Here is a 16,397-nt window from a genome sequence, read left to right on the forward strand (position 1 = left end):
ACCCCTCCCTCCTGTTGACCTGGCTTGCAGAAGAGGCCACACCCTGACCCCTGCTCAGTATCTTAGCTCACTGTGCTGTGAGGACTTATTTCCCCTTTGGGGCCTTCTTCTGAACTGTGGTTTCTAAGGTCATGGATGGTCTCACTGATCTTAGCATCGAAAGGCTGAGTCTGGGCTTTCTAACTACAGGACGAGGAGCAAGGTTTCAGTACTTCTCTGAGCCTCCATTTTCCTGCCAATACAAGGGAGATATAGCTTGTAGTGTTATATATTCAAGGGAGAGAGAACACTGACTTTAAAATAAAGATTTTATTTTTAATTATGTGTGCATGCTTGTGTGTGTGGCGGGGGGTTGTGACTATGTTCATGTGAGGAGCCAAACCTCTGGAGCTCGAGTCAGGTGTCGTGAGCAGCTTGACATCAGTGCAGGGTCCTTGGGAAGAGCAGCAAGCGCACTTAGCTGCTGGACCATCTCCCCAGCTCCCAACAATGATTTTGTGTCAACTGAGAATTGCCGGCCTGAACCAAGCTACTGCCTGTTGACTGCATAGCACTGTGCCCAGTAAGTGGTAACTGTCAGATCATAGAGGAAGACAAAGGGACAAATGACTCATGACAAGACAGGCCTTGTTTGGGAAAGAATGGCCCCACAGCGGGCTCTCTGGTGTAGGAGTTAGAGCTGAAGACCGTGTACATACTGGAGTAGTTAAGAGACAGGAAAGGGACAGAGCTGACAAGGTTTCTTATTTGGCCGTGGTTGGTTAGAGCTTGGGGGTAGCTAGGGAAATAAGGTGAGCAAGGAGTTGTAAAAAAGTCAGTCAATGTATTTTGCCAACTTCTGAGATTTTTCCCCAGAAGTGACTTCAGGTTATGCATATAAATAGGGTTGCTTTTGTTACTATAAAGAATAAATGTAATTCTTAGTCTGATAAAAAAAAATGTAGTCAAATGATACATGACTCTCTTTGTTGGCCACCACTGGGTGAATGGAGGAGAGTACGCAACAATCTAGAAAAAAACACATTGTATACAGTTCTGAGATATGCATTGTTTAACCATAATAGAGGAGCTTTTACAAAATGGCATCCTCATGGCTGACAGTATCAGTACCTTTTTGTCCTGATTATTATAATGTTGGTCACCTATCAAACAGTCATTCCAGCTCCATTCTTCTACCATAGCAACCAAACATGCCAGATGCTCACTCCAACCTCCCTTGTAGCTGGGACATGGACATACATGATCCAATCCAAGGCAACAGAACTTGGATTGGGGTGTGTAGGAAGGTCTGGGAATGATTATTCTCTAAATTATGGGAGAGAAAGATGAGAGAGAGAGAGAGAGAGAGAGAGAGAGAGAGGACTTCATGATTTGCTGCTCTCGTAGAGGACCCCACTTTGGTTGCTGGCACCTATATTAAGTGGCTCATAACAAACCTATAACTCCAGCTTCACAGCCTGGTCTACAAGAGCTAGTTCCAGGACAGACTCCAAAACCACAGAGAAACCCTGTCTCGAAAAACCAAAAAAAAAAAAAAAAAAAACCTCCAGCTTTAGGGTTTCTGATGCTTTCTTCTGGTTTCCACAGGTGCCTATATAGATAGATGTAGCACACACACACAGATACACAAACACAAAGACACACACATATAGAAACATACACAGACAAACACATGTTTAAAAAATCATTAAAGAGAAATCCCCCACCCTGCATGCCAATCAGCACCACGGGCTGGGGGATTCTACCCTCCTACCCCCCAGCCCATGATTGAACTTCAGAGAAACTCCCACCCCACACCATGGAACCAAACACACCAACCAGGAGCCTACCCGGCACCTATGTGGAGCCTATCTGGCACCTATGTGGTAGGGCACTATAATAATCTCTGTGTGATGAGGAAGCATGGTCCGGCAGGCCACCAGGGTGTCCCAGATGGGCCAAGGAGTCCTACACACAGTCTGGGCCTATCCGTTCCAGGGTCCGAAAAGAAAACACAGGCCCACCTGGTACTTTGCAGCACCAGTCAGATGGATACAGTTAGTGTGGGAAGAGGTATGGCTGTTCATGGGGGAAAGAGAGAGAGAATGGTCCAGGTCCTGTGGACAGAGGCATATCTGAAGAGATGAGAGAGGAAGGGAGTGGGCTGAGATGACAAGGGAGCTGATCCCTTGATCAGTGGCAAGACATGGGAAAGCTTGCCCTGCACTTTGTCTGGGCAGCACAGCAGAGATCGCCCTGTGCATGGGAGCACAGAGGAGCCAACCCTGAGAAAGTGACCACCCTTCATCTCCCACAGGCTGGCATCGGCTGGGGAGAGATGCTCTCTCTTCACCCCTGTCTATCAACGTCTAAGGCAGATGGGAGAGTGGACCCTGAAGTAACAAGGGTGGGAGTGCTACCCCTGCTCCCTAAAACACTCGGGAGAGCAGGCCCTGTACTCTTCCAGGGCAGCACAATAGAGCCAACCCTGTGAATATAGGCAGCGGGTAGGGGTGGGTCGGGGGGGGGGGGGAGCGACGACGGACAAGGAGGGTGAGCCAGCCCTGAAGCTGTGAGCATGGGAGAGCTCGCCCCATCTCTCATCTGTCTTGTGTGCTATGGGCGAGGGGATGATGCTCTCCTGCCTGCCCATTAGTCCTGAGGCAGACGGTAGAGCTGGTCTGTGGTCATAAGAGTGGGAGACCTATCCTTAAATAAAAGATAGGAAGAAAGAAAGAGGACGGGGGAGGGGGAGGGAGAAAGAAGGGGGATGGAGGGGAGAGTCTGACTTGAGTCCCTCTGATTCCTATCTTGCCGCATGACTTCCTCTCTCTTGCACATGTTCCCTGTGTGGCCGCCCACCATATTTGTGGTGTGTTAGGGAGGATTTTCTCTAGAAGCTGAGCTGAGAGAGCTCCTGGGCTTTCAGCCTCCAGAGCATAAATAAACCACTTTTCTTCATACAGTAGCTGGCCTCAGATGTTTTCTGATGCCAACAACAGGCTAAGCAGGGTTTGAGGACGTGAAGAGTGTTTTGTCTAGAGCTTTCTGGGACATTTGACTCATGCTTTAGCGTGGCCCTGGTTCATGCAGTCTAGAGTTTTATGACCACCCTGGTGGCCATACCCCTTTAGTAGTCTTTGTTTCTCTTTTCCTTTTTTTTAAACTTTTTTATTTTATTTTATTTTTTTACTTTATAAATAATACCATTCAAAATTTCCACTTCCTCCCCTCCTTCCACTTCCCTCCTGCTCCCCCACTCACTCTTCCCCTTCCCCCTCCAGTCCTAAGAGAAAGTGGGGTTCCCTGCCCTGTGGGAAGTCCAAAGCCCTCCCCCCTCCATCCAGGCTTAGGAAGGTGTGCATCCAATAGACTAGGATCCCAAAAAGCCAGTACATGCAGTAGAGACAAATCCCAGTGCCATTATCATTGGCTTCTCAGTCAGCCCCCAATGTCAGCCACATTCGGATGGTCCAGTTTGATCCCAATGCTTTTTCAGTCCCAGTCCAGCTGGATTTGGTGAACTCCCATTAGATCAGGCACACTGTCTCAGTGGGTGGACCAACCCCTCGCAGTCCTGACTAGAGTCTTCACCTTTAGTAGTCTTTTGACCAAAGTCATTGTCTGGGCTTAGGCTAAGTTCTCCTTCCGTGTGCTCAGCCTCAGGGATGGCGTCAGTGTTCAGTGTAGCCAGCTGATGTGATTTGTCACCTGCCTTCCTTCCTCACTTCCTGCTCTCTGGCGACCGCCCTGACCTGACATGGCGGAGGGGGGGAGGGAGGATGGGGGAGCGGAGGGGGGCTGTCTCCCCCCACTCCGCTCTCTCAGTTTCACTTTCACGTGTCCTGTTTCCCTTCCCACTGCTCTGTCCCAGTCAGGCCCTCACACCTGTCTCTGCCACATTCCATTGCTTGCGACATACTTTTTATGGATCCTAACAATAGCTTTCCCTCCATCTCCTTTGCTATTTGATGCCTGAGAATGAATGGGGCCTGGCAGTTCACCTTTCTTTAGTGGGTTCCTGCTCTGTCTGTCAAGGTTCTCCAGAGAGGCTGTCGACAGAGGTTTCTGTCCGGCCTGGTCCGGCAGCCGTTCAGTCCCCTCCCCCAACACACACACACACACACACACACACACACACACACACACACACACACACACGTCTACATTAATAATAAAACTAGTTGGGCTATTAGCTCAGGCTTCTTGTTAACTAACTATCACACCCTAAATTAGCTCATAATTCTTGTCTGTGTCAGCTGCATGGCTCGGTACCTTTCGCAGCACTAATAGTGTAACTATGCCTGTCTAGAAAAGATGAGCTTGGGTTTGCTGGATGAACTGGCACTTACGGTGATGAAAGACCCAACGTCTCATATAGAAATTCCCTCTGCAGATGGAGACCTCAGGATGCTGCCCGAAAGGCAATGTTTGGAATCTCAGGTTTCTCTGTGGCTTACATTAAGGGTCTGCCTGTCAGCTGTTGGGCTTCTGAGAGTGGGTACCTTATAGACACGATAACACAAAAACAGGCAATCTCATGGGGTTCCACCCCTAGACAAAGAATGAGAGGCAAGGAACTGAGTATAAGAGAGGGAGAATTAGCTTCTTTCTCCAAGGGATGAGCCCCCTAACTGGTTATCCAATGCCAGTCAGTCAGTCCTGAAATCATGTACATACAAGGCACACTAAATGGACCAAGCAGGTTGTATGCATCTATTTATACATATACATGTATCAGTAATAATAGAAGAAAAAGAGGCATCACCAACTTGAGAGGGAGTAAGGGGTTAGAGGTGGGAGATACAGGTGTTAGGAGAAAGAGATGGGGAAAACTGATGTGATTATATTTTAACTTAAAATGTTGTAGTAATCTGAAAAAGAAGAAGCTAAGTGGGTGCTGAGAACTTGGGGTGACCGACTGATGAGTTCCTAGCTGAGCAGGTCATTAGGCAGGGTCTGCCTGGAGAAAGGTCCCTGGGGCATCCCTTTGAAAGGTATGTCTTGTTCCTGGACCATTCTCTCTGATTCTTTGTTAGCTTCCATAAGGGGAGCAGCACTGTGTTGTATATGCTCCCCAAAGTGATGCCACAGTTCAGGAACAGCAGAGCCAAGGGACCATGGATTGAAATGTCTGACTCTGTGAGCCAAGACAGATCTTTCTCCTCCTCAGTTTGTCTTTCTAGGTATTAGGTCACAGAGATATAAGGGTATTGATATATTGGCTTATTCCATATCTGGACATTTCACTCTGAGCATGTTATGTCTCATTCTGAAGGCCTGAGGACTCAGAATGCTGTCTCTGCTGCTTCTGTGAGTTCTCAGGTCATGAGTCTGGAGTCCTGACATCCAAGGTCAGAAGACTGAATGCTGCCCCCACACACGGATGGAGTCCTTCCCCATGGAGAGTCAGAAACAGTTAGTTCTTCAACACACACACACACACAGAGAGGGGGGGGGAGCACAAATATGCCCACCCATGGTTCTGTATTCCTTAATTTAATTGACTGAATTCCTAAAATCAACTGTCACTTTCCTGGCTAATCTACATCGTGAGCTGTGGATGTGATACAGTCCTGGCCAATAAGAAATGGGAGGTGTCCTTGTTAGTTTCATGTCAACTTGACCCACACTAAAGTCATCTGGGAGAAGGGAAAGGCAGTTAAGAAAATACCCTCCTTAAGATCCAGCTGTAAGGCATTTTCTTACTTAGTGATTTATGAAGGGAGGGACCACGCCACTTTGGATAGGGCCACTACTGGGCTGGTAGTCCTCAGTTGTATAAGAAAGCAGGCTGAGAAAAGTCATGAGTGTGAGCCAACAAGCAGCACTCCTCCATGGCCTCTACATCAGCCCCTGCCTCCAGGTTCTAGCCCTGTTTGAATTCCTGTCCTGACCTGACTTCCTTCAATGATGAACTGCAATATGGAAATGAAAGCCAAAAAAACCCTTTCCTTCCCAAGTTGCTTTTGGTCATGGTGTTCCATTACAGCAATAGAAACCCTAAGACGGGAGGCATCAAGGAAATAAAAGAACTTACACAACAAAAGCTTTAAGACAATGAAGAAAGATATTGAAGAAGATACCAGAAGATGGAAAGATACTCTATGTTCTTGGATTAGGAAGTAGGATTAGGATTGTGAAAATCAATCTACAGATTACAATGCACTCTCCATCAAAATCCCAATGCAACTTTTCACAGAAATTGAAAAACAGTCTACAAATTCATATGGAAACATAAAAGACCAAGGAACCAAAACAAAACAATTGTCCACAATAAAAATACTAGAGAGTCTGGAGTGTTGACTCAGCAGTTAAAAGCGTGAATTGTTCTTGCAGAGGATCCAAGTTCAGTTCTTACCATCTATGTCAGGTTGATCACAATTGCCCGTAACTCCAGAGACCTAAACCCTATGGCCCCTCAGGGCACCTGTACGTATGTGGCACACATAAACTCGTATGTGTGCAGACATATGTACATACACACAAAATAAAAAAAAATAAATCTAAAACAACAAAACTACCAAAGGTATCAACATCCCTTGACTTCTAGTTATACTGCCGAGGGATTAAAAACAGCTTGGTACTAGCATGAAACAGAGAACAATAGACTAACATTGAGGACCCAAATATAAGTTCATGCTCCTGCAGCCACCTGATTTTTGACAAAGATACCCAAAACATACACTGGAGAAAAGCTAGCATCTTCAACAAATGGTGCTGCTCAAACTGGATAGCCACACATAGAAAAATGAAATTAGAGGCTTACCTCTCACTTCGCAAAAGCTCAACTCCAGATGAGTCAAGGACCTCCGCATAAGACCTGATACCCTGAAATAGAAGTCCAAATCAACTTATAGATACAGGAAGTGCCCTTCTGAACAGCACAGGCATTTGACACACAGGACCACAGCACCTGTGATAACATGTATAAGACCTACAAACGATCAAGCCAGTCAAAATTCCAGCATGGATAGGGGAAGGGATCATAAAGTTCTACCCCGAGTTGAGAAGATTTTGGCAACGGTGGGCTTCTGGGAGAGGGAGAACCTGTTTTCTTCAAGGATGTTGCCTCCGTGAGGCTGCCCATGCTCCAGTAGATCTTCCTACACACACACACCACACACACACCACACACACACACACACACACACACACACTCGCACATGGAGGTAGCGCTAGGTAGACTTAGAGGACTTTTAAAAAAGAACATATGAAGCCAGGCGGTGGTGGCGCACGCCTTTAATCCCAGCACTCAGGAGGCAGAGACAGGCAGATCTCTGTGAGTTCAAGACCAGCCTGGTCTATAAGAGCTAGTTCCAGGACAGGCTCCAAAGCTAAAGAACATATGAAATTAGAGGGGAATAGCAGAGGAGTTGGAAGGGAAAGGATGGGAGACAGATTTGATCATATATACATGAAATTACCAAACACTAAAAAGAACATATATATCACTAAGCTTTCAAGAATGGAGGCTTTGGGAAGGTGCCCTCTGCCTTATCTCTGGAGAGAGAAAAAAAGAAAATGGGAAGGACTCTTCACATCAGTACAGGGTCCGGAACTCAAGGTCACCTCTTCCTCTGAAATCAATGACTTCTGCCAGACAGGTGGTGATGCACAACAGGAGGCTGAGGCAGGTGGATCTCTGTGAGTTTGAGGCCAGCTTGGTCTACAGAGTGAGTTCCAGGACAGCCAGGCTGTTACACAGAAGCTCTGTCCTGAAAACCAAGAAAAAAAATGAGAGAGAGAGAGAGAGAGAGAGAGAGAGAGAGAGAGAGAGAGAGAGAGAGAACAATGACTTCTAACATGGCTAATGCGGTGAGAATGTATCGCAGGGTTTTGCTGGTATCTGCATCCTTTACAAAGCCCAGTTTTGGAACAGCTGAGAAAATGGTCAATGTTATTTTTAGATGTTGTTTTCCTAGAGATTTTTAAGAGCAAATATGATATTTTGGGTTATTTCTAGGTCAGTGGAATGTCGGAACTTATGGACTGAGAAACACTTGTTATAGACTAGTGACCCACAAAGCAAGTGTAGACTGTAGCCGACACAGGCACCCACTACAGACTTGCGTTCTGTCCATTGTGGGAAATAAAGTTTTCCACACAAGCACATGGCCCATGTGTTTTATGATGCCTTTCTCAGGATATGTGTTCAATCTTAATTTTGTTGAAATCCTTTTCTTTCTTCCTCTTGAAAAATAAGTTCCAAAATGTTGTTTCTTGTATCACCCATCATGAAGAAATGTGTTCCTTTTTCATGATTGGCAGCTTGTATTGCAAAAAGAGCATCCTGTATCACTGTTTTGTGTATTGTGCTCATTTTACAGGGCTTCATCCTAAATGTCAAGCTATGTAATTGATTCTTTGCCTGCTTATTAACAACTTAACTGTGATTCTTTCTTTAATAAAAGCTAACGGGATTAGTGTGGTGGTCTGTGCCTGCAACCTCAGCATTCTGTGGACTTAGACTGGAACACCACACTTTTGTGCATTCGAGACCAATGTAGGCTACATGGTGAGTTCAAGACCAACATGAACTACAAAGCAAGATCCTATGTCACTGACTAAAGGAGAAGATGGGGGGGGCACAATAAACAAACAAGAAATGAATGAATTGGAGATGGGTCTGTGAAGAGACTGTCTGCCTGGCCTGCCCACAACATCACATTTTCTTTAGGCTCTAGAAGTTTGGGCTCTTTCAGCTAGCATTTACTGCTTGAGCAGTCCAGCTCCAATGCCCTTTCCTACAGCATTCCCTGCCTCTCACCAACTTCTCCATTGGGTTATGGCAGGAATACAGTGTGCCTACATCCTTCAAAGTCCCTAGATGAAGCTGCTTCCCAGCCACTTGCTCCCGGGCACCATCCTTCTCCCCCACTGCCACCCTAACCCTGCACAGGTCCTCTGAACAGATTAACTTACAGCACGGGCTGTGATGATTGTTATTACCAATTTGATGGAACCTAAGATAACCCCTGGAGATAAATCTCTGAACATGTCTGTGAGGAAGTTTCTAGATTGGGTGAACTGAGGCTAGAAAACTACTTTGAATACGGACATTGCCATTCCATGTGGGACCTCGGGGAAACTCTGAGAGGCCTGAGAGACCCATGGAGGCCCAGGGGCAGCAAGCACTGAGGGCAGGGAAGTGTGCAGTGGCCTGGTGCTTGCTTGGATCCTGCCCTGGGATGCCCTGCAGAGCTGCAAGATCTCTCTGACTCTGGGCAACAACAGGATATCTGAGATGAGTCTCAGCAACAGTCCAGTATCTATGATGCTTCAGAAAGCAGAAACCTTGAACCAGACCAATGACTCATTGTAATAAGTATTTGCATGTAAACTGTTTGAGTGAAAAAAATATATATATACTGTGTAACACACAACAGTTTGCAAAGCTACTTTGATGAACAAATGTGTGATGGAGAAGGGGAAGGATATCGGAACAGGGCAAGCGGGTGCACAGAGACAGAATTAAAGACAATGGCAGCAGCAGGTGTGTAGCCTGGCTGCGGTGACTGAGGGAATGCATTATGCTGAGCAGGGCCAAGGGTGGTGTGCAGCAGCTTGTGTTTGCGCAGGGCAGGCTCTGCCCCCAAACTTGCAGCTCAGCTGCATAGTCACCCTGGCTCTGAGCAACTGCAGGATGTCCAAGCTAGAGATAGATTCATTTTCTGGACTGGGCCTCCTTGAAAGACCTTCATGGTCTCTGCTACCACTGGAGACCACGGTGATGTCTGGTCTATTTAACCACTGGAGGACCTATGGCTGTATGTGTCCTGGGCTGTTGCCTGAGGCTGTGTTGATGCCTGTGATCCACGCTGCCACCTGAGGCCGTATCAATTGCCTGTGGTCAGTGTTACCACCAGAAGCCATGCAGATGTCCATGGTGGTCTGTGCTCCTGATCGAGACCATGTTGATGTCTGTGGTCTGTGCTGCCACCGAGGACCACGTTAATATCCATGTTCCCTGTTGCTGCTGGAGGCCATGAGGATGTCCATAGTCTGTGCGTTGGTCGAGGACCTTATTGATGTTTGTTGTCTATGCTGCCGCTGGTGGTCACGTTGAGGTCTGTGGTCCGTGTGGCTGTGTGGTTGTCCATGGTCTGTGCTCCCACTGGAGGCTATGTTGATGTCCGTGATCCATGTTGTCATCGGAAACCATGTGGAAGTCCATGATCCGTGCTACCATTGTTTGTTACAAGCACGGAAACTTTTTTACAATGGCATCTGTGACTGCAGACTCACAATTGAGAATAAAAGCCATTGAAGGCTTCTGTGACAACCCCTGCCACTCCCACCAGAGGAAACAGTCTGGACAGGAAACCATTGAAGAGAGCCCTTAAAATTGTGATAGGAATGCTGAAGTGTAGCTCCTCACAGTCGATAGCTTCTGGCAGGGTGGGTGGGGGAGGCTCACTTTTCTTTAAGGGACTGAACACTGGGAGTTTGAGTATGCTTCAGAGAGGATATGGGCAACACAAACTGAACTTGGTGTACTTTTTCTTCTTTTGTTGTGGGGTTGAAGGGGGGGATGACAAAAGGTGGATCAGGGTGCATTGTGTGAAATTCCCAAATAATCAATGAAAATATCATCTTGGAATGAGAGAGAAGCAAGCTTAACACCAGCATTTCTCTCTCCCTCTGCTTCCTGATTGTAGGTGCCACGTGACCAGCTGCCTCACGCTCCTGCAGCTGGGCTACATTCAACCTTCAAACTGTGAGCCAAACAAACCCTCTTTCTTAAGCTGCTTTGGTCAGAGCAATGAGGAAAGCAACAGAGGCAGCGTTCAAGGGGACAACACACCCAACAGTCAGGGCCTTAAGAAGACCTAGCTAATGTCGTTTCTGTTCTGCCAGCAACCTTGAGCCCCTGATACAAGACACCCAGATTTCCTGAGCCAGTCTGTGAGGAAGTGTAGGACGGTTGCCAGGAAACGCCCAAACGGGTGTATGACTGGGGCTCCAAATTCAGCCACATACCACCCCACCTCCCCAAACCATCATCACACAGAACGTTAGCAAACCACGTGGGAAAGTAATCAGGGGTCCCTTCTGTTAGTCATCTGCATAGCCTCCCTTCCTTGCTAAAGACTACTCTGCTCTCTTAGCCTGGGCAGGCCTCCCTTTTCAATGACTCAACCCCATTTGTCAAACCTGGTCTTGAATGCTATCTCTTCTTGTAAAGACATTGTGGAATTTTGCTTCTTGCTGTGGCAAACTATCTGATGGGAAGGAAGGATTTATTTTGGCTTAGGTTCCAGGTGGTTCCTGACATTGTGGGCTGGAGAAGAGCAACACAATGAATGTCAAGGTGGGGCTAGGTGGGGAGGCATGGGAACGCTCACATCCACTGATTTTTCTCATTCCCTGTGGGATGGTGCCTGCTCCACTCAGGGTAGCTCTTCCCGCTCTGGAAACACTTCACAGACACTCAGAAGCCTGTCTCCAGGGTCATTCTAAGTTCCTTTTATATTTATTATTTACTGACACACAGCATGCAATAGGCACGCAAGTGGAGACCTGAAGACAAGCTGTGGGAGTGGGCTCTCTTCTTCACCACGTGGGCATGGGCAGCGTGGGCACAGAAGACGATCATCAGACAAGGAGGCAGGTGCCTTTTCCTGCTCAACATTTTGCTAGCCCCTGGAACATTCTAAATCCAACCAAGTTGACAATGAAAGGTTCTCACACCATCTTTTTTTTTTTTTTTTTTTTTTTGGTGGTGATGGCAGTAGGCTGGAGGATGGGGACGGCACTAGAGAGATGGCTTAGCACTTACAAGTGCTGGCTGCTCTCCAAGAGGACATGGGTTCAATTCACAGTATCTACAAGGCCATTCAATCCCAAGGAATCTGAAGCCCTTTCCAGGTCTCTAAGGGCATATAGTTGGAGCATAGACATACAGGCAAAACACCCCCCACAAACTAGAGTTGTGGGGTGTGTGTGTGTGTGTTTATACACTACATTTTTTTTTTTTTTTTTTTTTTTTTTTTTTTTTTTAGAGACAGAGTTTCTCTGTAGCTTTGGTGCCTGTCCCAGAACTAGCTCTTGTAGACCAGGCTGGCCTCAAACTCCCAGAGATCCGCCTGCCTCTGCCTCCCGAGTGCTGGGATTAAAGGTGTGCACCACTACCACCCGGCTATACACTACATATTTAAAGCCTGTGTCCAGCTTTGGTTTGTCTACCCCATCACACAAGACTGTATTTTAGATGGCACAGCTGCAGATGGTGGAGTTTCCATTTCTCTGAGTTCCTGGGTGAGCTTGGGGGCAGAGCCAGCTACCACTGAATGGGTCTGGAACACTCTGCAGGCCCATGGGCTCAAGTTTGATCTCTAGCTTTCTGCTTTGGGAAGTGCAGGAGCCTTTCAGAGACAGTACCTGGGGTCTTTAGGCTGTTGGGGCATGCTCTTAAAGGGGGATTATGAACCCTTAACTTCTCTGTCCTTCTCATCCTCACTTTCTGGTCATGAGGTAAATACATTTCCTCCCTCATCTGCTTCTCCCAGGGGGCCTTGCCAAAGGCTTCAAAGCAGCAGGGCCAAGAAATCATGAACTGAGGCCTCTAAAATATGACCCCAAACACACATTTTTTAATTTTATTATCACAAACATTTGTAATAGTGACAGAAAGCTAACATGAGTCATAGACTTTCGGCATATGTAACATGGCCTAGAACAAAAGTTGTATAACCTAGCCTATCCTGACTAATAAACTCTTTTTTGCCTAAATTATAGACAATATTTTTGCACTTAATGACTTAATTATACTCTATTAGCACTCAGTAATTTCCGTCTAGATTCTCCTTACTAATCTCCTCTCAGCAGTTTCAAGCAACTTGACTGTAAAGGCTATTTTTAAAAGTTCTTATTGCATTAATTTATTTTGTGTATGTGGGAGGGGATTGGTGAGTATGTGCAATGACCCAGACATGGAGGTCAGAGCACAGCCCGAGGCACCAGCAGGAGCCAGTTCTCTCCTTCTATGATGTGGGTACGGCTGATTGAACTTGGGTCATCAGACTTGGCAACAAGCACCTTCTACTGTTGGCCATCTTAGAATGTTAAAGTTTGTCTCTGCGGGACTGGCACATTGCTGTAGTGTGCTTGTCTGGTAGAAACAAAGTCCAGAGTTTGATCCCCAACATACGTACATATATGTGTGTGTGTGTGTGTGTGTGTGTGTGTATGTGTGTATTTATATATATATGTATATACACATATATAATATTATATACATATATATGTATATACCTTGCTGTATGCTTCTAAAGCTCTTGATGAATGCTACGATGAGTGCCAAAAGTGAATGAAAATGAAAACTTCAATGAGTCAACTCGATACTTTCTTTTCAACTGTGGTTTCCTCATCTATTTTCAAGTGAGTTCTAAGTAAGAGAGACTTAAAAACATGGTTTGACTTCCATCTTTGGGAAGATGAGCGCCACATGTGTAATACGCGTTAGAATCACACTGTCGTTGTCATTCCAGTCACGCTCCAGGGAACCTGTTTCATGATGGTAGTGGCATGTGTCTATGAGATCAGTCATCTTACAGTTCATATTCATACCTCTGCTACAGGGAGCCCACCAGACATGTCCACTCTGACACATTTTGTAGCTTAGCCAACTAAAAGTCTTTATTCCAGCCGGCTGGGACCACGCTCAAGTATTTGGGTCGGAAGTGTAGAACAGCGTGTGTCCGGAACACAGGTTTTCGACGGCAGAAGCCACGTCCTGGTCCTGGTATCTTGCGTGGCAGCTCAATGGGGGCTTCTCATAAGAAGCAATTTGACAGAAGCTGAGATAAGTGGTTAGCTGGAGGGGGTTCTGCACAGGCAAGCAGTTAACAGTAGCTAAGATAACTTAGCTGGGGGCATCTTGACCTTGGGTTCCCAGAATAGAGCTGGGTAATTTTCCATGGGATTCTCTATCAAGGAGATCGAATTCTAGCTAAACCTGAAATGATTTCAGCAAGAACACAAGATGCAGGAACTTCTACACTGTCTTGTCCTATCATACTTCAAAAAACTTTGCTAGGCCCCAAATAGTAAAGATGTTTGAAATATTAAAACAGTGTTGCTCACCAGCTCCTAACCTTTAACAAACATCTTTTCACCCCTCATGCCCTGCCCACTCCATCCCACCCCGGGGCTGGTGGTTTCCAACATCTTACTGGAGACAAAAGGAACAGGAATGATTTGGAAATTTGAAAAGAATTGTCTGCTGTTCCCAGAGGAATGAATCACCTTCCAATCAGACAAAAGGTTCCCCCTCCCAGGCTGCTGCAGCCTGAAGAGAAAGGCAAGGAGCCCACTCCTCACTGTCTTCATTCTAAAAACATTGAGTGTGGAGATCGTCCCCCAGTGAGAGAATGAACAGACAGGGCATGGGGCAGGGTGGGAAGGAGTTAATGCCGGGTGGAGGCTGATCACGCTGGTCCGTCTCATTGTGCCTCTTCTCTTTGCAGATATAAGAGAGGAGACTCCAGCCCCCTGACTGTGTAGACTCCCGGCTCCCAGGTGGTTCGCTGTACGCAGGTTAACTGTAGATTGGAGGAGGCGCAGTAAAGCCTCCTTAGAGGGCGATCTGGGACTTTGATTAGCTTGCTCTGAATTCAGCTTTTCATCAGTGTTGGCTGAGACACTGGGAAATCATTATCACCTGGCATCTTATCTGGAACTAAAGCCTCTACCTTTTCAGAAAGCAGTCAGAAATAGTTAAGAATGCGGAAGTAGGCCAAACCGAGGGCTGAGGAGAGCAATCGGTTGAGGCAGGTTCTTACACCTGGACACTTTACTGACTTTAGCCTGTTTAACCACACAGGCTACATGTAGTTAAAAAAATGTAATTAGCTGGGCATCCATAGTCCCAGCTGCTCCAGAGGTTTCTATTACATTAATTTGGTGTGTGTGTATGCATGTGTGTGGGCATGCACCCATGGCCCAGATGTGGAGACCAGAGGGCAGTTTGCAGAGTTGGCTCTCTCCTTACACCATATGGGTCCTAAGAGTTGATTGCAGGCTTCTTGGCAAGCACCTTTACCTGCTGAGATTTCTTGCCATATATATATATATTTTACTTTAGGTAGGGTCTCACTAAATTGCTTAGACTAGCCTTGAATTCACTCTGTAGTCTTGATTTCCTTTTTTAGACTCTTTTAATGTGCCTGGCTAGGCTTTTTGTTTGTTTGTTTAATTCAGTAACTAAACAAATTCAAAGTAATCCAAGGCTATCAGCCAGCACCAGCAGATAGAAGTGGAGGAGTCACTACGTCAGACCTGCTAGAGGGAGCTCAGCTCTGTGATCAACTAAGACCCTATCCATGTGATCAACTAAGACCCCATCCATGTGATCAACTAAGACCCCATCCATCACTGGCCACCCAGGACCTACTAAATGAGGTGCCAACCAGGCTTCGGTTACACACAATGCCACAACACAGAGGCATCCTCAAGATACATCAGGCTAACATCTTAGAGGTATGGTGAAGGCCCCCAAGGCTAAGTTTTCCAAAGATTCTGATCTAAAGTCAGCAAATAGTCAGACCTGGAGTGACAGACATTAGAGGCTTATGTAAATGGTTCAACTGTCTTCAGGACAGTCGGCTGTGTTCACCAAGAGCCCAGATGTGTGTGCATCCTTCAACCCCATAATTCTACTTCTGGGCATCTGAGTAAGCAGAGATGTCCTTATTAGTTAGTGTGCACAGAAGGCATCTTAGACTTCACGGTGTTGGGGAACATCCACTTGTCAGCAAGGGCTTAAAAAGAGTGATGGTAGCAAATGATAATTCTGCAAAGTTTGGAAGCCTAATTATCAGGTTTTCAGAGAGTATTTAGTGCCAGAAAAAGAGCCACAATGCAGCATCATATTTAACGAGAGGACAAAGATTAGAACTAGGATTGGGGACGCATATCTGTAATCCCAGCTACTCAGGGGTTTAAAGTAGAAGTTCAAGGTCTAGTTGGATCTGGAAATACTTTTAATACTAGTACTTGGGAGGCAGGCAAGACTTCTCTGTGAGTTTGAGGCCAGCCTAGTCTACATAGCAAGTCTACACACAAGCAGGACAGCCAAGACTAAATAGAGAGATCCTGTCTCAAAACAAAACAAACAGCAAATAATCAACTAAAATCTTTAGTAACTAGAGCCCTGGGCTGGAGAGATGTCACACATCCCTCATTTTTTTTCTTGCATTTCACCAATCTTGCATAGATAGTAACCCTAATGCATGCATCCTTTTGTCTTGTGGTTTTATGTTTGCGTGTGTGTGTGTGTGTGTGTGTGTGCGCATACGCACACATGTGCACGTGTGTATCCTTGTGAGTGGCCACATGTGTGTGCAAAGGTCAGAGGATAGTTTGAAGCAATCAGTTCTCTCCTTCCACTGTGTGGGTCACAGTGATCAAAATCA

The sequence above is a fragment of the Chionomys nivalis genome, chromosome 8 (genome assembly GCF_950005125.1).
Source record: "Chionomys nivalis chromosome 8, mChiNiv1.1, whole genome shotgun sequence".
In the NCBI taxonomy this organism is placed as follows: Eukaryota; Metazoa; Chordata; class Mammalia; order Rodentia; family Cricetidae; genus Chionomys; species Chionomys nivalis.